Source organism: Zalophus californianus, chromosome 3 (genome assembly GCF_009762305.2).
Source record: "Zalophus californianus isolate mZalCal1 chromosome 3, mZalCal1.pri.v2, whole genome shotgun sequence".
Lineage (NCBI taxonomy): Eukaryota > Metazoa > Chordata > Mammalia > Carnivora > Otariidae > Zalophus > Zalophus californianus.
Genome location: NC_045597.1, coordinates 6,087,374 through 6,112,555, shown reverse-complemented (window position 1 = coordinate 6,112,555; position 25,182 = coordinate 6,087,374).

Genomic DNA, 25,182 nt, shown 5'->3' with positions numbered 1-25,182 from the left:
AGTGGAGTCTACATAATTATAATTATTCATGCAAAATATTTCACACAGCTCCATACAAAAACAAAGTGATTAAAAGTCTCTGCCATTGTGGAGGAAAAGGAAAAATATGCTTATAATTTCAGTAGTTTGGTCAAGATCAGAGTGGATCTAAATTCCAGATCTAAAAATGAAAATAATAGTTGGGATTTAGTGAAACTGAAGCTTTGAATTGTATCAAATTGATGTTCTTTAAAAGTTAAAATTCATTTTCCCTAAAGAGCAGGGTCAGAGAAATCCCCATGGCCACTTTCTCCCCTCACACACCTACTCCCCCAAGAGAAGAGTGTTCAAGCCCATCCAGATTCACTTCCCACTCAAGATGCTCTTGAATGGAACACTTGCTGGGGTTACCAAATCTATCAGCTGGTGCGTTAGAGAGCTTAGCTCCTCACCAGTAATACTGCATCAGGCATTCTTCCACCCAGACCAGACCCCCCAGGGGATTGATATAAAGGCATCAAAGCTTACTGTGCCCCAGTGGTTCTCCAAGTGAGACCTCTGGGCCCACAGCAGCAGCGCCACCTGGGAACTTGTGAGAAATGCAGATTCCCAGGTCCCATCCCAGACCTATTGAATCGAAGCTTCTAGAGGTGGGGCCCAGCAGTCTGTGTTTTAACACGCCCCCCACTTGACTCTGTTGGGCAGACATTTGAGACTTGCTGCTCCACATCATGTAACAACCTCCTGTAGGAGGCACCTTCAATTTGGTTAAAAAAATATGATGTGGTTCCAAGCTGCTGGTAGCTGTTCAAAGTCTATTCCTCTCTTCATAGGAAATAGCTAGTGGAATGGTACTGATTTGGCCAAACACACCCCAGCTGGTAGACCCATGTTCCATGTAGCCCTACTTTGCCCTTAGTTTTTCTTTCCCATCTAGGAAAGAAGCCTTTTCAAGGTCATGCACTAGTTAACCTTTCTCTCTCCATTCTCCAGTCCCAGAACCAGCCCTGAGAAAGCTCCCAAGGCAGGGGTGGTTTGTTTGCTTGTTTAGTTTAGCCTATCTTTCTCTCTGGGGGAAAAAAAAAAATGGCCTTCTCAGTTTATCTTCCTTTGCAGACACAGAGGACCTGAGAGCCTACACGGGCCTACTTCTACAGTCCTTTACCTATGACTCTCCGGACCCATCTGCCCCTTGAATATGGCAAAGTCACTCCCGCCTCAGATACTTTGCATTCACTATTCCTTTGCATGGAACATTCTGGAACCCTAACCTTGCAAGAGCACTTCCTTCTGGTCATTCACACTTCAGTCCCAAAGTTTCCATCTCAGAGAAACCATCCCAGACCACACAGCCAACCTTAACCTGAATCATTCATGGTTCATCATCTCATTCTGATTGATTGATTGATTGACCTTCTGAAATATTCTCTGTTTCTTTATTTCTTTATTTGTTTGGGCTCTCTGGGCATAAATGTAAACTCCACGGGAGCAGAAAACTTGTCCTTCTAGGTCACTGTGGTATCCCCGACATCAAATAGCACCTGCCACTAACGAGCGGACACTCTCCAAATATATGTTCAATGAGCAAATGAATATATTGGGCATAATTTTATATGTATTCATTAACTAGAACCTTTGTACTCAAGAGTGGCCAAAACCATTTCAAGCCAATTTAAACAGAATACTTATTAATTTTTTTATTGTTATGTTAATCACCATATATTACATCATTAGTTTTTGGTGCAGTGTTCCATGATTCATTGTTTGTTCATAACACCCAGTGCTCCATGCAGAACGTGCCCTCCTCAATACCCATCACCAGGCTAACCCATCCCCCTACCCCCTCCCCTCTAGAACCCTCAGTTTGTTTTTCAGAGTCCATCATCTCTCATGATTCGTCTCCCCCTCTGACATACTCCCCTTTTCTTCCTCTCCTGTTATCTTCTTCTTTTTCTTTTTTCTTAAAATATGTTGCGTTATTTGTTTCAGAAGTACAGATCTGTGATTCAACAGTCTTGCACAATTCACAGCGCTCACCGTAGCACATACCCTCCCCAATGTCTATCACCCAGCCACCCCATCCCTCCCACCCCCAACCACTCCAGTAACACTCAGTTTGTTTCCTGAGATTAAGAATTCCTCATATCAGTGAGGTCATGTGATACATGTCTTTCTCTGATTGACTTATTTCACTCAGTATAACACCCTCCAGTTCCATCCACGTCATTGCAAATGGCAAGATCTCATTCCTTTTGATGGCTGCATAATATTCCATTGTGTATATATACCACATCTTCTTTATCCATTCATCTGTCGATGGGCATCTTGGCTCTTTCCACAGTTTGGCTATTGTGGACATTGCTGCTATAAACATTGGGGTGCACGTACCCCTTCGGGTCCCTACATTTGTATCTTTGTGGTAAATACTCAGTAGTGCAATTGCTGGATCGAACGGTAGCTCTAATTTCAACTGTTTGAGGAACCTCCATACTGTTTTCCAGAGTGGCTGCACCGGCTTGCATTCCCACCAACAGTGTAGGAGGATTCCCCTTTCTCCACATCCCCGCCAACATCTGTCGTTCCCTGACTTGTTAATTTTAGCCATTCTGACGGGTGTGAGGTGGTATCTCATTGAGGTTTTGATTTGGATTTCCCTGATGCCGAGCGATGTTGAGCACTTTTTCATGTGCCTGTTGGCCATTTGGATGTCTTCTTTGGAGAAATGTCTGTTCATGTCTTCTGCCCATTTCTTGATTGGATTATTTGTTCTTTGGGTGTTGAGTTTGGTAAGTTCTTTATAGATTTTGGATACTAGCCCTTTATCTGATATGTCGTTTGCAAATATTTTCTCCCATTCTTAAACAGAATACTTATTAAAGTATACAAGGATGTCTCACAGAAACCCAAAAAAGGAGCACATCCGGGTCCTCAAAACAACCGGAAGAAGGGTGTGAAATGCACTTCTAGGCTCTCCCCGTCTCCCATTCTGTCCCTTTGCTGTGCTTCCCAATATCATGTTGCCATACCTCATTTCACTGGTCCACCCAGAAAGCATAACACCCATACTTTCGAAGTTGTACTTGCTCCCGTTTCAGCCAATGGAGAAAGGGAAGTTCCCACTGTGAGATGTCCGTTGATCGTTGATAAACTATTGAGAGGCAATATAGTGTTTGATGAGGATTATAAATTTTACAGCCAAACTTCTGGGCTTCAAATCTCAACCCTGCTACCTAAAACCTGTATGGTCTGGAGAAAGATTCTCTTCCTACATGAGCCTCGATGCTTTCCTGTAAAATATGAGGACAACACAAGGCCATCGTGGGAAAGAAGAACTCCCACAGCATCTGCCATATAGTAAGCGCTCAACCTGCGTTGACTGTTTTATTTTTACTGATCCCCAAGGAGTTAATATGGCTTCCAAAGCAGCCTAACAATTCAAAGGAAGCGTTGACACTACAAAGTGCCACCAAACAGAATGGTTACAGGCACACACTAACAAGCCATCTGCAAATGTATGCTGTCGAAAGAAATGCTAGACACACTTCAGTTTTTCCAGATGCATTTCCACACATTAGGAGGAATACTGTCATCTTGACATAAGATGGCAATCGCTTGCGCATGCGAGCATGGTTGGTATGGAAGAGAGAGAGAGTGTTTTTCTATGAGTGGACATGTGATCACATGTGACCAGCCTCGCTGCTTGTTCTCCCCCTCACACCACAGACAAATGCTCTCAGTGCTCTCCCGAAGGACTCTCCTCTCCTCACCCCTTCTCCCTCACAGACTGGGTCTGCTGTAGAAACCAACTCTGTGAAGGTGGCTCCAGACAGAAAGATTCAGAAACATTCTTGAAAAGCCTGTTTCTCTGGTTGCTAAGACGAGGTAAATGACGGTGGCCCAGAGACAGAGGAGAAGGAGGAGAAACATGGCCAAGAGAGGGGGCAGTGGGATGGCCTTGGAGCTGGCAGGGAGCACTCCCTCAGGAAGCCCTGTTGGAAGCTGGGAGCAGACACCCTGCAGAGCTGACTCCGCTCCTGCTTCCATCTGGGAGACCCCCAGCTTCCACAGAGACACGGAGGGCAGCCCAGCGGGGAGTGACGTTTGTCGGGGCCTCAGGGACTCCCCCAGCCACACTCCATACACCTACACACATCTCACTGCCAGGTACTTCCATTGACCTTCTGTCCACGGGACACTTGGACACCTGGGGGACTAATGATGACATTTCACCTCACCCAGGTGTGTCCAAACAAGCAACTGGTGACTCTCAAGTGTACACCTGCTACAGAAACTTAAAGGGCACCACAGCAATCTCATTGGCTTGGGTATTCGGAGAGCAAAGATTCGATAGAAATCACAATCTATGAATGAGGGTGTGTCTGGAAAAAACACAAATGTTCCTAGTTGACAAAAATTATCAAGTTCTTCGTAGCTACAACAGCTGTCGGTAAGATCTACTACTATTCACAAGTTTACCGCCATGAGGAAAAAATCATCCCAAGACGGCTACAAAGAAACAAACAAAAACACTTCTATTTTTTGGTTGTCTTTTCTCCCTCTTCCGTTGCCTAATTTGTTAATCTTCACACTTCTTGTAATTGTTTATTAATACTTGCTGACTGGTTTCCTACTTTCGCCTGTTTCTCGTAATCAAAACGCAGGTAGGAGTCCTTGTGTGAAATGGTTCATCCATTTAGAAAGTTGTTTGAAATAGTAGTTTTGATTCCTTCATTCTCAGCTCTTCGGGCCCTTTTTTCCCTCTAGATCTTGAAATCCTCCAAAACAATTTCAGGGACGTCTGAGTGTCTCAGTGGGTTAAGCGTCCAACTCTTGATTCAGCTCAGGTCCTGATCTCAGGGTCATGGGCTTGAGCCCCTTGTCGGGCTCAGCACTGGGTATGGAGTCTGCTTGAGATTCTCCCTCTCCCTCTCCCTCTGGCTCTCTCTCTCTCTCTCTCTCTCTCTAATAAAATAAATAAATAAATAAATAAAAATAACCATTTCAAATAATAAATACTTTCAGGCCAAAGATATGTGATTTTTTTAATTTAAGAATTCTTAATTATTATCACAAATTTAAACATACATATACTAATAAATCACTTGGAGATGGTACACTGTTCAGTAAGTGCCAATTTCTAAAGCAACAGGACTTTCTCATCAAGCTATGATAATTTGACAAAAATAATAAATGACCCAAAATTAATACTATTTAAAAGATATGATTGTAATTATATATTTTTAAGAAATAAGCCAAAATATCTACCTTTAAGGTAATAAGTTCTCCATCCTTGGAAAAGTTCCAGCATTTAATGCCAGCTACAAGATGATATTTTAAAAATATCCAGTGAGTGACCAGAATGACATTGGTCTCACGCTTTCAAAGCCATCGAGGACTAAAGATGGTGGACTCAAGGCAAACTGGTTCTATTTCTTCTGCTGGCCTTGAACTCCTAAAATCACCGCTGCCCTTGTTGGCCCCTCACTTGAACTCCCACAGGCCATTATCGGGATGCTCAACAGCTGGTATCTTGAGACCTTTTGTTTATTTGTGGTGTTTTGCTAATATTCAGCCCCACTCCTCTGGAGCATGGCTTTGCATTCAGCCCCACTCCAGCTCCCCCCTCATCTGATGCAAGTTCAGAGTGTTGCAAAGGAGAATTCCTGCTGAGGGGGCTGGTCTAGAATTACCTTCAAAGATCCTTTAAAAACTAAGATTTTTATGACCCTCTGAATGCATGAATAGGCAGGAGTAAACCCATTCAACCGTCGGTGTTAAGAATAGATCACGTTCAGGCCCCACTCCTCATACAGCTATAGAGACCCAAACAGGAATATTCCCTGAAAAAGTACAGGCAAAGTCATTCATTGTAGGATCAGTTGTACCTAGAAACCATAAAGAAAAGCCAGGCATCAAAATCGCATTTGTGGTGACTCCATAGATTAACTCTTGCCATCACTGTCCAGCAATAAAGGGTGGGGGGGAATCCTGGTCAATATTCGTTTTGTGTTACAGAGTCCTAGAGAAGATGAGATTTATTTTATTTCTCATTTGACACAGTATTTCTACATCACTGAGATACTGGATTACCTCATTCTTGAAAACATGCAAATGGCCACAAACGACTAAAACATTTTCCAGTTTAAATATGGTACAAGCCAGCTCAGGTCTCAATCTCAGGGTTGTGAGTTCAAGCCCCACATTGAGCTCCATGCTGGTCATGGAGCCTCCAAAAAAAAAAAAAAAAAAAGCCTTTAGGAGAGCCTGGGTGGCTCAGACAGTGAAGCATCTGCCTTCAGCTCAGGTCATATTTCAGGGTCCTGGGATTGAGTTCCACATCGGGCTCCCTGCTCAGTGGGGAGTCCGCTTGTCCATCTCACTCTCTCTCTCTCTCTCCCTCTGTGTGCACTCTCTCTCTCTCTCAAATAAATCTCTCTCAAATAAATAAATAAATCTTTAAAAAATAATAATAATAAAATAAATGTATAAGCATCTATTAATAATTACAAAAATAATTTTAAAATTGAGGGCACCTCCTGGTTGGTCACATGGAAGTAACATGTTGACAAGAACCCACATCCAACCGATAATTTGAACGTATAATAGAAACTCAATAGCTGTGTCATTAAAGAACACTTTTTTTCTCCATAGTTTTATTTTCTTGAAGATTCTCCAGAGGTATTTCTGTACCACAACTTACATCTTAAAAAAATACCGAGGTTGTCATGATACATGCCAAAGAAATGAAGTGTCTCCCACCTACGGCTTTATGATATGATTTGCTGCCTTTGACCATGTCTCTTCACTGAGCAAAAACTCACTTGATTTTCTTCATCAAATTCCTGAATGTCTACAAAAGTGGGCTGGTGGTGGGAGGGAAGCCCTTACGTCCTCCTATCCCACAGACTGAAATACGAGTTTTATCTTGAACAACATTCCACTCTGCCTTACCCCCAAAGTTTTAAACAAATGTGTAAGGTTTATCCATGAATCTCCAACTGAAAACATAAGGTGCAATAATCATTTCTAGGCAGCCGACTGATGAAACTGCTCTAGAGTTTATTTGGATTGCTCTTATCCTGCTTAAATAGGATTGAATATGTCAGCCCCTGCTTGCCTTCTAACCCAGAATGCTAAAGAGCAGTTTCTGCTACAGTCAAATCAGTTTAGTGTAAAACCACCGAGAGCCTAGGAATTGTGTACAATCCAACGACTTCAACCATTAACGGAAATCATCTTTCAAATATTCAGAGTCAAGGACCAAGATAACATATTGGACTGTTTACCAGGGGAACAGCTGCGACAAGGAAGACAGCCTAGTCCGTAACACACGCTTTCTGCAACGGACACAATCTTGGAGCTCAGAGAGGAATGGAGTTGGGTGGGTGTAATTACCCCACCCACTTAGCTCCAACTTCCTTACAAAATCACACATTATGGTTAAAGTATAGACTCAGCTTGTACAACTAAATATATTCCACATTTTCTGTGATCGTCCAGGATATCATATTCTTGAGTGATCAGAAGTATTGGCAAACAAAGGATTTCATATTTTGGGCTGCCTTTATATCCATTTCTGGCCACAGGAATGAATGTTCTAGAAAGTACTGTGCAAAAACACATTTTAAAGAAGCACCTATACGAAGAAGCTTTTTGAAAACACAATTGATTTTATTACAGGGGTTAGTTTTTTACATGTAACAGCACTAAAACAATTTTCATGGTGCTTTGAAAATACAATAAACAAGCAATAGATTCGTAAACACACAAATCTTTTCTAATACCCTCTTTTATTATTTAGTAGGCACACATATTTTTTCAAATCATTTTTGCTTCAAATATTTCAAAGGAAAAAAAAAAGTCCTTCAAACAAACCAGAAAATAACTCAGATGCTTTTATTTAAAACAAGCTTGGCCACTAGGGAAACGTTACCTTATAGTGGGTTGTTGTCAAGTAGGAATTCAAATGACCATACTACTCATTTCACGAGAGTCCATAATAGTCAGATACACATGACCTTCCAGAGTTGTTTATTTTGGACTGTAGCTTGATTCCCCAAAGATTTGGATATTTAACAAGGAATTACCACTGACTTAAATAAGTTCACAAAGGATACTAAGTAGGCTCAGTATGCTACACACACAAACACAGAGAGGTAAGCACGATGGCCAGCATTCCTATAAATGTGTGATTCATTTTAGCCTGATTAGCAACGGTTTTCAAAATGGCTCCATTAATCCTCACACAACCACCCCCCACCTCAACCCAGAACCAACAAAATCTTCAGCTTATTCAAGCTTGAAACTTGAGAAAATAATCTTGCACTCTATTGGAACCCCAAATGCAGCTGTAGGTATCCCTCTGAGACCTTCACAGGGTTGGTAGACACCTCAGTAAAACAGTTTTATTAGCATTTAATTTATTTAATTTTGAAAGGATTAGACGAGATGTTAGCATAACGGACTGCAATCCACATTCCACAATCTCCAAACCAACACCATGACTTCTTCCAAGAAAATGACCGTGTATTTTGAGAATGGCTTTTATATAGTCAGCATGTTTTGCAGCCTGAGGTTTCCGGGGCGGGGGGGAGGGAGGTGTGGGGGGAATGAACAATTTGAGGTTTCTCAGCTAACTAGCTACTTAAGAAGGAAGCAGTCATAAGCCAAAACCTCAGTGAATCATGTCAACCTGTTTAAAGACAAATCCATGCCTTAAATCTTCATTCCTATCTGAAAAGAAATTATTATTGTCAATTTATTATACAAGTTTATGTTCATTGCCATGCATCACAGGGGTTAGGTACTAAATTAGAATACATTGTAAAAAAAAAAACTCTTCAGATCATAACTAAACATTTTAACAGCTTTTCTTATTCCGTTGGCATGGTAAGAAAAGCATTAACCCTTGCAATAAGGCCTTTCGGGTTCTATTTTTTGGGGAAACAAATCGGCCAGAGCCCACATGGGCGATATCTCACACACACATAAAATAATCTTCACGAAACGCAATGTTTACTGATGGCCTCTTATGTACCTGGTATTTTCTGTACCAGCGTACAATGGACCACGATGTGTAATTTCCAGAGATTATTTCCAGTCAGAAAATTAATTATGAATCATGAAAGGCAGGGGGAATCATCCCTCCAAACAAAGAAAATTACCTGCTGGTTTCATACAAATCAGAGCTGGCATTTGAAGCCCAGGATTCTGGCTTTTCCGAGCCGTTTCCAGTTAGGCTGGCGTCTGATGACAGCGAGCCCGTTGCCAACATCAGCTTCACGCCAACCCTATCACTGGTCGGGCTGGCAGCCCCGAAATAAAACAAAGACCAGATTACTGGCCTTGAAAATATCAAGAGGGAGGAACTGCTGCTTAAGAGGTATTTAAATAATCTTCCTATGTTTCTTAACAAGATTACCCCTAAAAGCCTCTGAGAAACCAACTCCTTCCTGCCCCGGCTTTTGCGCTCTCCTGCTTAGAGAGCCGTGCAGACCTCTTCTTAGCGCCCCTCTCCACCAAGGGTAGAGGGTGGGCCCCACCAGCCTGGCTTGTCACTCTTAATGAGGATGTTGTCAGCCAGCTGAGCCCCACGCTGGGAGACTGGGGTTCATTATGCCTCTCATCTAGGCCAACAGGAGGAACACGGCTGTGTCGGTACACTTGGGGACCCAGGCACGTCCCTTTGATTGAGCCTGGCATTCTCCTCCCAGGAGCACGCACATCCACCCAGCAAACCTATGAAGCAAAATGAGGGTAGTTTTCCCCAATTGCGGTTGGAAGACAGTGGGAGTGCCAGAGCCAGGCGATTTGCCCACCAGCACTCCCTGCAACGGTCATCAACGCATCTCTACCCCCGGGGCTGGCCTCAGAGCCTTTTTCCTCCCAAGTTGTTAATGGGATCCATCCACATTGTATCCCAATGGCAGGGGCGAGAGAGAATCATAGGGTCTGGTGGTATGCGCCATCAGGAGGGATGGCACATACCACTTGAGGCGACAAATGTCAGCTGGAAAGGCTGCTGGCGTAGCTCTCCAAGGTGGTGCCTACCCATTACCCACACCGTCTTCCTCCCGTTCGCACAAACAACAGGGACAGGCAGGACACAGCCCCCCTCCGGTCCTGGCAACTCTACTCATTACTTAGATAGATAGAGATCTATCCTCTGAAATGCCTGTCATTCTCCTAACTGACTTCCCAGAAAGAACTAAGTAACAGAGAACCGAGGCTGTTAATGGGAAGAGCCGTTTCACCTCAGAGTGTCCTCTCCTAAAAAAGAATTTAAGAGTTTCCTAGCAAGTTCTACAGACCGCCATAAAGAATTGTTTTGAGGATGACAACACATACCTAGAAACCATGAGAATAGGGTTCAGGTCACTTTCCACACACGTGGCCGTGGCCTTATATAAAGCCGACTGCCGAAAAGACCCCCAACGAGGGAGGATGTCAATTCTAAAAAATGCGGAAATGTAGATCAATGCTGCTGTGGGATATTGAATTTCTAAGTCTAATGTTAATCGTCAATTGCTCCTAAACATTGTTTGTCTTTAATTATTATAATATTCTCATTCAATTAAAAAATAGGTGCTGTAATTCAGACTTTTAATTAAGCGAATTAGCTTTTGACATTTTCTTGGAAAAAGATGTTCCCAATGTGGCTTTTTCCCTCTACTTGCAATTAAACATTCCTTAGCACTCTTGAAATACTTTGATAAAAAATATGCAATTTATAGCAATGTGCCAACTTTTTCAGACACTGACGAGGCAGCTGTGAACCTCGGGTGACCATGCATTTCACTGAGAGGGGGAGACTTGCCCAGAATCTGAATGACCTTTTTATAGTGATGAATGCAAACACTACGATCGCACCCGTAGCAAAATCAGTTTTCAATTCTCCAGACAAACCCTGCTGGTGCTTCTAGGACCGCGAGTTCGTGTACTGACGCAGAGATCCTTGCTCTCCTGAGGATGTCTTAACTTTGCTTTCAAGTCTCAACTATACATTTTCTGCTGCCACGTTCCTGTTGCTTCTGTTACTTGTAGCTGTCAGAGGGAAAAGTTAACTCTGTCGTGGAACAAATACCTCTTTATATTTGCCTAAAGGGTAGCCGAAGGAGCCCTGCCACCAGAGCATTGACTGCAGGAGAAGTATCACCTTGGCCCCAAGTATTCTACGTCTCACGGTATCACACTGTTCCTAATAACTGGTCGGGGACAGACAAAGCCTGCCATCAACCGTGGAGAGATCATTAGCGATCGCTTCTCACTGCCTCTGTCATTCGAGTGTTTGTTTTATGATGAAGCTAATGAGTCTCATCCTTGTAGCTCACCAAAGGTAAGTCTTTATATTGTAGCAAAAAAATAATAATAACAATAATAGCGATGACTTACTTCTTGTGTAGTAAGCACCCACTCAGACATTGCTCTAATTAAGAAGTTACACTTTTCGAACATGGTCTCTTTGTTGCCTGGGTACAAAACCTTCCACGGAATGAAGCTGGTTGGCGAGCGGAGGTCTCAAACGGACACCTCTGCGTCTTGGTGTGAGCCCTTCATTGAAATACCCTTCTGTTTCATGTGGGCAACTTGATGCAGTTTAGGAGCACGGAGAATTGATCCTTTATGACTCGTAAAATGTTTGCTTCTTCAGAAAGAATGAAGGACACAAAACGCAAATGATTGTGTGTATGTGTATTTGTGGCTATTCGAAATCAAGGTCTTTGATATGCAATACTGATCCTATCAACAGGGAAAAGAGAAAAACATTTTAAAGGACTCTTCTTTAAAAAAAAAAAAAGTTTCCACTTTATTTCATCAAACCTGAAGAACTCTAGAAGTCTATCTGGTTATTCATCTTTGAAGTCACCTGCCCAGTCAAATAGTCTCAGCTGTAGATCTGTGGTTTCAAATGTTTGCTTTTGTAATAAAACAATTCCGACCTTATGAGACTGTCAACTCTACAGAATAAGATCAGCTAACTAAAAGCTTTTGCTTTAGTTTTTCAACAATGCAATAGAAAAAAAAAAATGAGAAAGAAGACAAGGACCGGAATGAATGACACGGTATTCAGACAACTTGAATGAATATGGGAGGAGAAAATTATACCACTGCAGCTCTTGAATAATGTCTGTGATCTTATCAATGTTCATAAACTGAGCAGGTTGAAACTGGTCAGTGTTGAGCTGGCAAATTTGAGTGACTAAAAAGAAACTAATGAAAAGCAAATATTGTAAACTCAGTTTTTTCTGGGGGCAGATTTACCCACCCGTGGGCCAGCAGTGTTGTCGATCTCTTGCCCACCAACAGGCCTTTGTGCTGTTCCAGAACACAGGCTACCTGGACCTGCCAGGAAACCTCTCGTCATCCCCCTTGGGCCACACTGGTGAATTACGGCAACTGCAAATGCCGCCCCATTGTCGGTCACTGAGGTGAAGAGAATGAAGAGAGATTATTTCTCCCCATTCATCATCAAGGACGTGACTCCCCAGTTTTGATGTATGACCCTTCTCTTTTTAAACATGTTCTTGTTTGCATATTTTGTGTCAGGCACTTTGCCAGAAACATATGTATGTATTATCTCATTTAATCCTTGCAACATTATAAAGAAGAAACCATTATAATTTACATTTGAGAGGTGAAGACAGAAATTTCACATGATTAAGGTCACACATACATAGTGAACGGGAAAGGTAGGAGGAAGCCCATGTTTGTCTTACTCAAGGCACTTCTGACAAGGACATCTGTAACTTTGGTCTATCCAGAATGTCTTTGTCCTTCCTTCTGGTGCCGCCACTTTCCTTGGGGAAACTGTCTCTTCCAGCTTCCTTGTGGTAGAGCCAAGGGTTCCAGAGGTGGCTCATGAAACCAGGCTAGACTATTCAGATTCCCCTGTGCATCTGAATGTTGAACAAAGACCCCGGGGCAAGAAGGAAGCTAGAGCTTAGTCATCAGGTGGCTGAAAACCAGGAGCCCCTCAAGATCTTCCCATTAAGCCTTCTGTCTCGTGTTTTTCAGAGTTGGTTTCTGGTACTTGCAAGTAAAGGATACCTCCCAGGGGCTCTATCATAATGATGCTTCCACCAGGTACTTAGTACCAGAAATAAGGAAGACATGCTCCAGCACCTCAAGGAATTTGGAATTTATGCAGAGAGATACATACATGCTCTCTCAAGAGTATGAAAATATATTATCTGAGTGTCTATGAATAAACAACTCATTTTGTTCAATTTCAGAGGAAGTTCACTGAGAAACTCCAGTGGTTAACAGAGAGCATTAATTTTGTTCTTAATACATGAGGATCCCCTGACTAAAATGTCACACCTCTTTGGAGCAGCAACCGAAATTGTTCGTTGACTTATTTATATTTTCATTCTTTCAATATTCCCATACTGAGCAAGTCTTTTGTTCTCTTTTTCTTAAGTACTCTATGAATAGGGCATTTTAAAAATAAGTAAATAATCAACAAATAAACCTGCTTGCAAGAAAGGACACCTGCGTATCAGATGCTTCTAATGATATTTTACGTAACTGAGATTCAGAAGTCATTGTAGCACAGAGAAAAGAGGACAAATTTTACAAGTTAGACACACCTGACTTGAGCTGTGGCTCTCATACCAGCCCTGGGTATTTAGACGAGCAACTCAAAATGTCTGCATCTTGAGTTCTTCATCTGTAAAAGAAAAAATCATCATCCTTGCTTGATATACTTGTTGAAAGGTTCAGTGAAGAAACCTCTCGGTTAGATGTCTGACACAGGTGTCATGGACTAAAATCAGGGTGTCGTTCAGCAGGACTGACTGAGTTCCTTTCTGGAAGGTCTGGGGAGAATTTATTGTCTTGCCTTTTCAGTGCGTAGCGGCTGCCCACATGCCCTGGTTCAAGGCCTTCTTCCATCTTCAAGCCAGCATGGCCAGTCAGATCTTCATATTGCATTATCCTGACTCTCGCTCTCTCTCCTGCTCTCTCTCTTTCAATATCTCTCTCTCCCCCAACCCCCTATTCCACCTGGAAGGACCTGGGTGATGATATTGGACCCACCACGATAATCCAGGATAATCTAGGATCATCGCTCCATCTCCAGGTCGGCCAATTGCAACCATATTTCCATCTGCAATCTTAATTCCCCTTTGCTCTGTGACCCAGCAGATAGGCACGTTCCAGGGAGTGTAACACGAACATCTTTAGGAGCCATTACGCTGCCTACCAGACTAATGAAAAGCAAAAACTAAGAGCAAGCCAGTACATATCATAAGAACTATGTTCACCATTGCCAGATCACCTATTTAAGAGGTACCAATATCTGGAAAGTCTTCTCATTCCACACACGTGTGTGCACTTGTTCCTACAAGGTTTAGACACAGTGCTCTAAATAAATTTTAGATTATGGAAAGAGACCTATTTTGGGCATTTCTCAGCTAGCATTATATTTCTATTTTGAAAGTCTATTCTTTCCACGTGCACCCATTAAAATCAGTATTATATGACTTGTCTTTTTCTTTTTTTTTTTCATTGTTTTTCCTTCATCATTTTGGCCTAATCCACTCCCCTGCCTTTAAGAAATCTAGCAGAAATAGAATTATCATACCCCACCATTCCCTAAAAGACACTAGGAAATCAAAGAAGTGTCTAATAAATAGCAATAGCTGAACTAAAATGTTTCCTTAAAATGAGCTTGACAGTTTGCCTGCGTACTGATAAGAAGCGCTCAGGAAATTAATTAACAGAATATTTTTCTAATTAACTCCCAAATTGTAGGTTGTAATATGAAACACAGTCAGCCGCATGTGGCCTTCAGAACAGTCTGTTCAGAGGGAGAAGATAGATGAAGGGTGTAGACGGGAAAGAGCATCCATTGGAATCCCTCTTTCATCTTGTTAAATTACACTTAAAAATCATAATGTTACCGTGTATAATTAGTAACAGGCCTTTTCCAGAAAAATAAAGTCTGCTCTCCCCAAATTATATTAGTTCCATGATTAATTTGTCCTTGAAATAAAAATGACTTCTCCTTGGGGCGCCTGGGTGGCTCAGTCGGTTAAGAGTCTGCCTTCGGCACAGGTCATGATCCCAGGGTCCCGGGATCCAGCCCCAAATTGGGCTCCCTGCTCAGCAGGGAGTCTGCTTCTCCCTCTCCCTCTGCAGCTACCCTCGCTTGTGCTCTCTTTCTCTCTCTCTATCAAATAAATAAATAAAGTCTTTAAAAAAAAATGACTTCTCCATATTCACAAAAAGAGTATGGCCCTAAAGTCCGGTAAAACCCGCGAGCAGGTTCTCAGCCCCACAGCAATTCTGTATGCAGTATGAACACATTCATAGATGAATGAAAACCAAAGCTGTCAAAATAATGATCATCTCAATTCTGTTGCAGTGTTTTTCTCAAGCACTTTGTCAGTATTGCCTTCTTCCTCCAAAGAGACTTTTGAGATCCTTTATTCCCCTAACTGCCCCTCACTGCGAAACTGTCCCACTACAGGTGCATTGTCCATCTGTTTGTGAGCTGTATATGTATCTACACTTTATATATACAAAGAGGAAGGTGTTTTGGCTTCACCCTGCAGAGTTGATACTGCCTTGTGGAGATCGCACGCCTACGTCATGCCTGCCTACGTTCACTTGTGAATTCCCCCCCACAAATGTTTATCGGGTGCTCGCTCCGTGCCAGGCACACAATAGTAAACCACCCTCATTCTCGTTCTAGTAAGACAGAACAAGAACACCAGGAAACATACAATGCCTCCCGATACCGAGTCTAAGAAGAAAATGTCAAGAGCAAGTAAATGTTTCTGTGGGTGATTTCTTCTATAATTAAAACAAACAAAAAAAGTTATTGCCTGCAGCGCTGCCTTGTTGCCATGTCTGAGGAACCCGTGGACCATTGCAAGCGGCAGGACAGGCTGAGACTGACAGCAGAGTTCTCCAGGGTTCCGGGCTCGCGGAGCCCCCGCACCACCTGCGCGGGCGCTGTCCCTGTCACCAGCTGGCTTGCCTCAGTTGTCAGCTGCTCCGCCAGCCCGCCTCCTGGGAGGCATAGCAACCTGGAGGAAAAAAAAGCAAAACAAAACAATGCGCTCTGGGGACAGGAGAGATGAGTAAGGTTTGACCGTGTGAAGCTGGCCAGATTCCTCTTTTTTTAGTTATAAGTGTTGGAGACATAAGAACAAAATCTAATCTATAATTCGTTTTTAAAGTATTTGCGGACTATCATGTAAAGAAAGTCTGATGTAAAAAAGAGAGAGAGAGAGAGACCATATATTATAATGAATAATTTCCAGCATGTTCCAATAGGTTTCTTTAAGTATAATATTTTACAATATATGCTCCCCTGATGAAATATAGACTATTGAAAGAAGTAGAAAAAATGAATGACTCAGAGTCCCATTCCACTAATAGAAGCAAATTTAGCATTTAGTTGTAAGCCTGGGGGAGTGGAAGTCATAAAGAACCAGAAAGCGGAGGCAGAGAGAATGCAAGGGACCCAGGAGTCAGAGGGGGGCTGGCTGGTGGTTCAGGGGCAGGGGCTGTGGTCAGAGGTTTGAGGTATGAGCCTGGCAGGACCCCGGTGGCCACGGGCGCACCACAGCCACGGCCAGTGGTCAGAGTAATGACCATGAATCATGTTTTGGTTTTCTGCAGACTGGCCACGAGGCTGCTGATACAGCTTTTCTGTCTTCATTGCAATAAATGCCTATCAACTGAGGTACCCAGGTGGTACCTCTCTCCCTTGAACCTGCAAGTGACTAACCCCACCTCATTCATCAAGTGGTTATACTTCTAAATGAACGCCATTTCAATGATTTGACTCAAGATACGAAAAGAGTTCTGTTTATTTCCCCTCTCCTTCTTAAAAATAACTTATTTCTTTGACACACTGAGTACTTTAAGTGTGACCATCCTCTCTAGAAGCCTAGAAATCCTAGAAGCACAACATGATGTAATCTGCCCCAATGGGAGGCACAGAGCAGGATGGAGCAAAGAAAGGGCAGCTTAGAGAGCCACTTAGACGTGACCCTGGGACCCCGCCAAGGGATGAATGCTGCTCCTTTCACTTACTGTTGCAGGAACCTGGACAACTTACCTGACTTCTGTGTGCCTCAGTTTCCTCTTTTACAACATATGGGTAAGAGTCATGCTTATCTCCTGGTGTTCCTACCATTTAATTATTAGTAAAGGACTTGGAACAATGCCTCGTACATAATAAATACTATGTATACGTGTTTATTAAACAAAGTGACTCAATCAGATTAGCAAAGAATCTGAAAGAATAATATCTAGGGTGTGGTGCCCCAGAAAACACGCCTCTGATGGGGAAGCCCTTGGCTAAATCCTCGAGTGGAAAATAGTGGTTAAGGGTGTCTGCCCAGGTCAGATTTGAGAGAACGCTGAGAAACATAAAAGAGAAAAATGTTTACAAATTGAGAGCATGTTTTCGGAGACCACATGATCATTGTAATTCCCATCACGAAGTGGAAGGTTAATTCAACATTCGTGTCGGTCCCTTTTATACCAGCCCCGTGGGTGAACGGTTTCGTGGAACACTACCACTGTTGGCACCGTCCCTTAACAGTGCTCCTGAGAATAGTGGACCTGAATAACTCATGTTCCTACCACGGTGTTGGATTAATAATTTTCTGTAACAGCAATGACTGCGACAACAAAACCTCCAGCAGAGACTGGTGTGTGTAGTGAGAATTCCCATCTTATGATAGTTTGAGGTGTGGGAAGATTTTCATTCATGCTTTCTCATTGCTATGCTCCCAGCACTTATACTGTGTCCCAGGAAAATGGCTTTGGTGGTGCCCTTGTCCTATCAGGAACCCATAGACCATTCAGAGACTTCCATTTGCCTCAGCAAAGAACTGTCTTGAGTTGCCCTAAGATGACATGTAGACCTATTTTTCTCTCACTGCATCAGTTTTTCCCTCGCTCATATGTTACCTGTTTTACTAAATGTCTATGTGAGATAATATGCCCACTCTTTATTCTTATTTAAAATATATCAGCTATACTCCAGGCACCATGCTAGCCTCTAGGGCAATAATGATGAACAAGGTAAACATGCTCCCTACCTCCTCCAGGAATATATGGAGAGGTGTATTAGTCAGGGTTCTCCAGAGAAATAGAACCAATAGGGTGTAGATGGGCAAATGGATGGGTGGACATAGACAGATAAATACACAAACACATGCATGCATTCATGCATACACACAGACTGATTTTAAGAAATTGGCTCATGCGATTATAGAGGCTGACAAGTCAAAAATCTCAGGGTAGGCCAACAGGCTGGAGACCCAGGGAAGAGTTGATATTGCATTTTGAGTCTGAAGACAACCTGGGGACAGAATTCCTTTTTCCTCAGGGGACCTCCATCTTTTCTCTTAAGGTCAACTTATTAAAAAAGGCCCACCCCACATAATGGAAGATAATGTGCTATACTCAAAGTCTGTTGATTTAAATGTTGATCTCATCTAAAATATACCTTCACAGCAACATCTAGATTAGTGTTTGAGCAAATATCTGCGTATGGTAGCCTAGCCAAGTTGACACATAAAATTAGCCACCACAGGGGCACCTGGGTGGCTTAGTTGGTTGAGCGTCAGATTCTTAATTCCGGCTCAGTTCATGATCTCAGGGTCATGGGATTGAGCTCTGTTGGGCTCCATGTTGAGCTGGAGCCTGCTTGGGATTCTCTCTGTCCTTCCCCCTGCTCTCTCTCACTCTCTTTCTCTCCCTCTCTAAAAAGAAAAATAAATAAATAAAAAATAAAAAAAATCACCACCACAAGTAGCAAGCAGCTATTTTCCATTCAGAGTGAAGGAGCCTACAGAAGAAACACACAGCACCGTCCAAACACAAAGAAGAAGCCTTATCTCAAACTCCAGTAGTCACGGGAGGTTTCCATGAAGTATAACGTCTGATCCAGAGACTACGTTCAGACATAAGGAATAACACACGCGGAAGCCGAGAGTAAGAGTCACATGGCACACGTAAAGACCCGAAAGGAGTCTGATGCCTCTGCAACAGTGAGAGTCACAACACAAGTTGCTACGGAGAGACACAAGGCTAGCTCATGAAATGTTCTGTTGACCACGTCAAGGAGTTGGATGTTTTTTTTTTTCCCAAAGGCAAGGGGGAAGTCATTGAAGGGCTAATGAGAAGGGACATGATGAGAATTATATTATATATATAATGACTCTCATTGTATTGTGGAGAATTGGATTTGGGGTAGCAAGTGGGGAGTCCCTTTAGAAGTAAGTTGGGATAATTAGGATGAGTTGCTCTGGTGACCTGTGTGGGAGTATTCTCCATGGCAGGGTTCAGCAAACATTTCCATAAAGGGCCACATAGTAAATATTTTAAGCTCTGTGGACCATATGTTCTCTGTCACCAAAACTCAACTTGGCAGTTGTAGCATAAAAGCAGCCATAGACAATACATGACAAATGGGCATGGCTGTGTTCCAATAAAACTTTATTCACAAAAATAGGCAGTGGGCCAGATTTGATCTGCAGGTCTTTGTTTACAGACGGCTGGTCTAGGGGAATGGAAAGCCATGGACTGATTCAAGACTGGACTGAAGGGTTAGAGTTCAAAGTTGTTTGCATTCGCATGCTCATTGAAGCAAAAAGAAAGTGTCACATGAGGTAGGGAGGGGGGGTGCAGAGAGAGGGTAGCTGAAGAATTGGAAGAAGCCTCAGAAAGATAGTGGATGACTCCCAGCATTCAAAAGAAGTACCATAGAAGAGGAATTAACAAAGGTGATTGGAAAAAAGTGCCCAGAGTGGGAAGAAGAAAAACAGCATATTAATATCTAAGAAACAGAAGGGGAGAGGGAAAGAGAGAGAACCAGCACTGTCCAATGCTGCTGTGAATGTAAGCGAGTTCAGACCCCAAAGCATAAGTGGATTTAGGAAGAAAGGAGATGTGTGGTGATGTGTGGTGAGCGTGGGCTGATGGGGTTCCCAGTAGAATCGTGAGGAGGAGTCCACTCCGATCTCTTTGCACAAAACCTCCCTGCAATGTCCTCAGCAAACTACCGCCATCCAGCTGGTTTGCTACTGGTCATCACATTACCAAGTTATTACGTTTTGGTTTTTTGCTTCCAGTCCATGCAAATTCTTATGGTAGCGCAAATTTGAAGAGACACTGTGGAGAAATCTTAACCAGACACAATTTTACTCCCAAGCATTATTTTTAGAATCTTCCATTGAGCCTCTACTCATACAATGCCAAATTGCCAAATGAAACATGGAAGGGAAAAAAAATGTCTCACTGAATTTTTCAGTCATTTTAATACTTGGCATCAAACATATTAACTATATGTGGTTGATGATAGCCCTTAGAAAACAGAAGTTTAGTTGAAAACCAATATCTCGTCGTTATTATGATTATTAAAATAGATGATTATATCTTTAGGTTCTTACACATTTCAGACATAGCAGACGTGGGTGTGCATGTGTGTGCACACTACGCTTTGTTAGCTTTAAATCAACACAAAGAAAAGTTCTTCTGCTTTAATTAATAGGTGTGGCCTAAAAATCTGATGAGAAAATTCTATCTCTAAATATCTTTCATTAAGGGAAATCTGTCACAATTTTTTCCAGATGCTATTTTCAGCTTCCCCTGCTTGCTCTGAAGTATCTGGTCTAAACAATATCCTTTCTCTTCACACCTTTCTTGATGCTTGTCGGGGTGGAGGTACAAACACATTCCAGCAGAGAGAGCAAAGATGTGCAAACCTCTTTTCTTCCTCTGCCCTAACTTAGAAGTGACGTTCATTTCACATAGACTAGCGCGAGAACACAATGTGGTAACGTTGCAAACTAGCAACGTTAATTGGCTCTCCGGCGAGCTGAAGAACAAAAAGAAGAAAACACGAGGGTAATTTTAACTCTGGTAGATAAGTTCTGTTTTTCATAAGTTCAAAACACCTTCTGAGGTTTTCAAACTTTGAAGTAATTTTAAAAAGCACTCACTCTGTTTTCTCATCGGTTACTTTCAGAAAGAAATACATATTTCCAATTAAACTAAAAGCAGCTCATGGATTATCATTTTAAGCAGCAGATTAAAATTCATATTAGTGAAATGGAAAAGTCCAGAAAAATGTCTTCCTATTGATTAAATGATATTTGGACTTAGACTTCTATGAATAAACATTAGACCCCTTATGTCTAATTAGTGTAGAAAATAGAGTTGGGTACCCCATTGTACATAATGACTTCTAAGGGTACATCATTTTATAGTAACTTAGCTATTGATTGACTTTAAAATAAATTACAATTATGAAGCTTCTTCAACATCATCTGTAAGTTAGAGATTTTTTCCACTGGTCTCAAAATAAGAGTTTACAACCATTTTAATAATAAAAATTTGGTAAGAAATGAAATGAAGAGCTTGAATTTCATTATGTATGAATCAATTTCTTTCTTTATTAGAATTCCTTCACAAAAGGTATTAGGTAATTACCTTGTTATATTGTAATTCATGCACATAAAATATCTCCACAACGAAGGTTAATTGAAGCTCCCTCGTCATTGTAAATGTCTCTAAGCTTCTTTGTCTTGAGCAAATTAAAACAAAAGATATTCTTTAATAAATGCTGAGAAAATTGATAACGGAGAAATGCTAACCTCATAAATGATGTTACCTGATATATTTAAAGTTTCCCTTTAAATATTCCTGGTTTATTTTCCAGACTTGTTTTATATCAAGCATAATGCATACAGAGAGAGAGAGAATAAATGTATGATCCATATTTTATTTTCTTAATATAAAATCCAAGAGAGAAATAAAATTTACTGAGTACATTTCCAACAGTTGGATTTTGCTGTGTATTACTTCTGTTTTTCTTTTCTTTATGATTTCATTCTAAACTTGTGCAAATAATCAACAATGTAAAAATGGCCTTTTCTAACATATCAACAGTTTTATCATATATTCCTAACTTTTGCTATTTAGCAGTAGAAACTTCTACTTAATTTATTATTTTCTTAAATTTCGTTTACTTTTTTAAAGTAACCCAAGTTAAAATGTGTAGAGATTTGTCCTTTTATTTAGAGAAAACAAAATAGTGTTGCACAGGGGCACCTGGGTAGCTCAGTTGGTTAAGCATCTGCCTTCAACTCAGGTCATGATCCCAGGGTCCTGGGATCGAGCTCCGTATTGTGTTCCCTGCTCAGCGGTGAGCCTGCTTCTCCCTCTCCTCCCTGTTGCTATCTCTGTCTGTCTGTCTGTCTCTCTCTCTCTCTCTCAAGTAAATAAAATCTTTTTTAAAAATAGGGTTGCAAGTACATTGTATGCTAATGTTTCATAAGGGGATGCATATATTGTCAGGAACAAATGTAAGATTATGTGTTTCTTGGGAGCAGGAAGGGGAGTTCAGCTACTATTATGCCTTTGGAATTTTTTAAATAATATATCTCTCCTTTGTTTATTATACAGACCATTAGATACGATTCGAAAGGGCAAAAAGCAATAGTGAAAAGAAAATCACAAAGAAATAATCATGTTTTCACCTATAAGATCAACATAAAACTGAAACATCAGTGGAAATAGAAAAGACCTTTAATGGCTCCAAACCAAACTTCAGGGGATTCACAGAAATAACCAAAAAATTAAGTACAGAGGTGGGGCGGGGCGGGGGGGGAGGCAGAGTACAGGCAGGAACCTTGCCTAGACAATCCCATAAATGGTTTAAAAAAAATGAGGAGCTCTTTCACTTATTTATAGATTAATATTTTCATATATTTTTTCTTTTTTAATATTTTATTTATTTATTTATTTATTTGAGAACGAGAATGAGATAGAGAGAGCATAAGAGGGGGGAGGGTCAGAGGGAGAAGCAGACTCCCTGCTCAGCAGGGAGCCCGCTGCGGGTCTTGATCCTGGGACTACCAGGACCATGACCTGCGCCGAAGGCAGTCGCCCAACCAACTGAGCTACCCAGGCGCCCAGTATTTTCATATATTAATAAAAGTTACTCCCCCCTTTCTTTAATCTGAAACCTAGCCTTATTTCAAATCCTGATGAGGCAAGAAACACCTGACTTTCACAAGAGAATAAAACTAAGTTCTTATCAACAAAAAGAAAACCAGCAGTCACTGGGACACCGCTGTTCACACAGAGACATTTTACTTTTGATTTACATTCCCTAGATTTGAAGAGCATATATCTTCAAGGCACCTTTGTTGGCCAGCCTTATTTATGAAGATGTGGCATGCTCCTCAATGAACTTCGGGCACTTGTTTTGTTTTTTAACTTAATCCACCAGGGCCAGGAAGTGGACTCTTGATTGGAAGGTTCTGTCAGGAGCTGGTTTGAGGGATGGTTGCACTTTTCATCAGCATCATCCATAACCCCCGCTTCCATTGGCTGCTGTAATTCATTGCCGCAGAACACCACACACACACACACACACACACACACACACACACACACACACACACACACACACACACACACACACACACACACACACACACACACACACACACACACACACCCCTTCTCCTGAGCTCAGTGAAGGAAGGAACCCATCTCACAAAGAGAAGATGCGCCTGCATCCAATACTGGAGCCATTTGCGAGCTCCCATGGTTGATATATAGGCTGATGCTCACAAATTATCTGGTCAGAGGCTTCCTTAGCAGCACCTGTACCCTGTAATTCACCGCCGAATTTACAGCTTGTCTGGAGAGCTATGCCCTGACCGCGCGGCGTCAATCATGGCCTGAAACCTTTTACTCAAAACCCTCTAGCCGTTCCTCACACCACTCGAGGAAGTTTGACAACCCATAAAATTCAAAAATGAATCCGTGACATCCAGAGAGAAGGAAAGACCGGAAAGGGTTCCTGATTCCACGAAGGTGAAATCTGTCGTGTTTCAGCACCAGGTCCGTGGCTTATTTGGAATGCTAAGGTTAATAAAATCTTTTTATCCGAGTTCCTTTCCCTATTTTACTGATTTTTATTTTAATTTTACCCTGTGAGAGGGGAAGGGGGAGCTGTCATGAACTACTCCGGGTCCGTAAGTTAGAACCTTCCTGGTCGGGATGAGCCTCGAATTAACCGATAATGAGCAGCGGGCGCCGTGCGCATGCGCGCGGGCCTGAGCGCAGGTAGAGGACAGAGCGCTCAGATCAAGTGCAAAGGGTGAAAGTGTTTTGTGTCCCTACGGAAAGCAGTGGTACTGACGTGAGAATGGCTGGCATTACACCCTCGGGCTCCTCAACAGGGAACGCTGCAGGCTGGGCTGGAGCGTCAGCGAGGGCCCCCATGCAGCTCCTGGGGTAGCAGGTGAACCCCATATTCGGGTCTTCCTCCCAGGTGCGAAGCTCTGGGCTGGAGCGCTGGATTTCAGGAACTGTCCACTGCCAAGAAAAAAAGAGACTTAAAGCCTTAAAAAGACAGAAATGTGTAGTTAAGAGACTGTGCCGGGGGTCACCTTGACTGCTAAGGCGAGTGCGGGAGTGACTGCCGACAGGATGTTCTGCACGGGGCCTCACCAGCGTTCTCCTTTTCCTTCGTTCTTTCACATCCTAGTGAAAAAACTCCCATTCCGTGTGAACTAAGAATTCTAAATGGTCATATGGCATCGATTTCTAGATTTCTTCATGCGTTTGTGTGAATCTATTTATAAATATATTCAAAAACTAGTTTCACCACAAAGCAAATGGTTCAACACATGTTCTCTCTAAATATATTAATACAAAGAGTATGGTTAACTGTTTATAAAGAGAACAATTTAGTAATTGTGGTTTAGAAAACCTGAGGATAATTTAAAAGCTGCCTGTGAATACATCTTTCTCATTTTTTTGAAAAGAGGTGTCATTCTAAAATTTGAGAAGGAGAATGTCTCATCACAATTAAACCTAGTTAAATATTGGGTAGTGGAGGATTAGGAATAGATGAGGCCAGTTTGGTGGCTGAAGCCACACGATCTAGAGCCAGACAGGCTAGGTCCCATCCCAGCTGCACAGTTACTTGGACTGGTGTCACACTCTGCCTCAGATTCCTCATCTACCAAATCATAAAAGTGGAAGACTCCTAGGTGTGTTTGGAGGCTTCAATAATCTAATATATGTTCCAACACATCAAACAGTTCCTTACATCAATATTAATATATCATTTCCCTTTTCCATTGTGTTGACATTTGCACTGATGCACAAAATCAATGGTGGATATGCTGTCACCTTAGCTTGATTCATGCC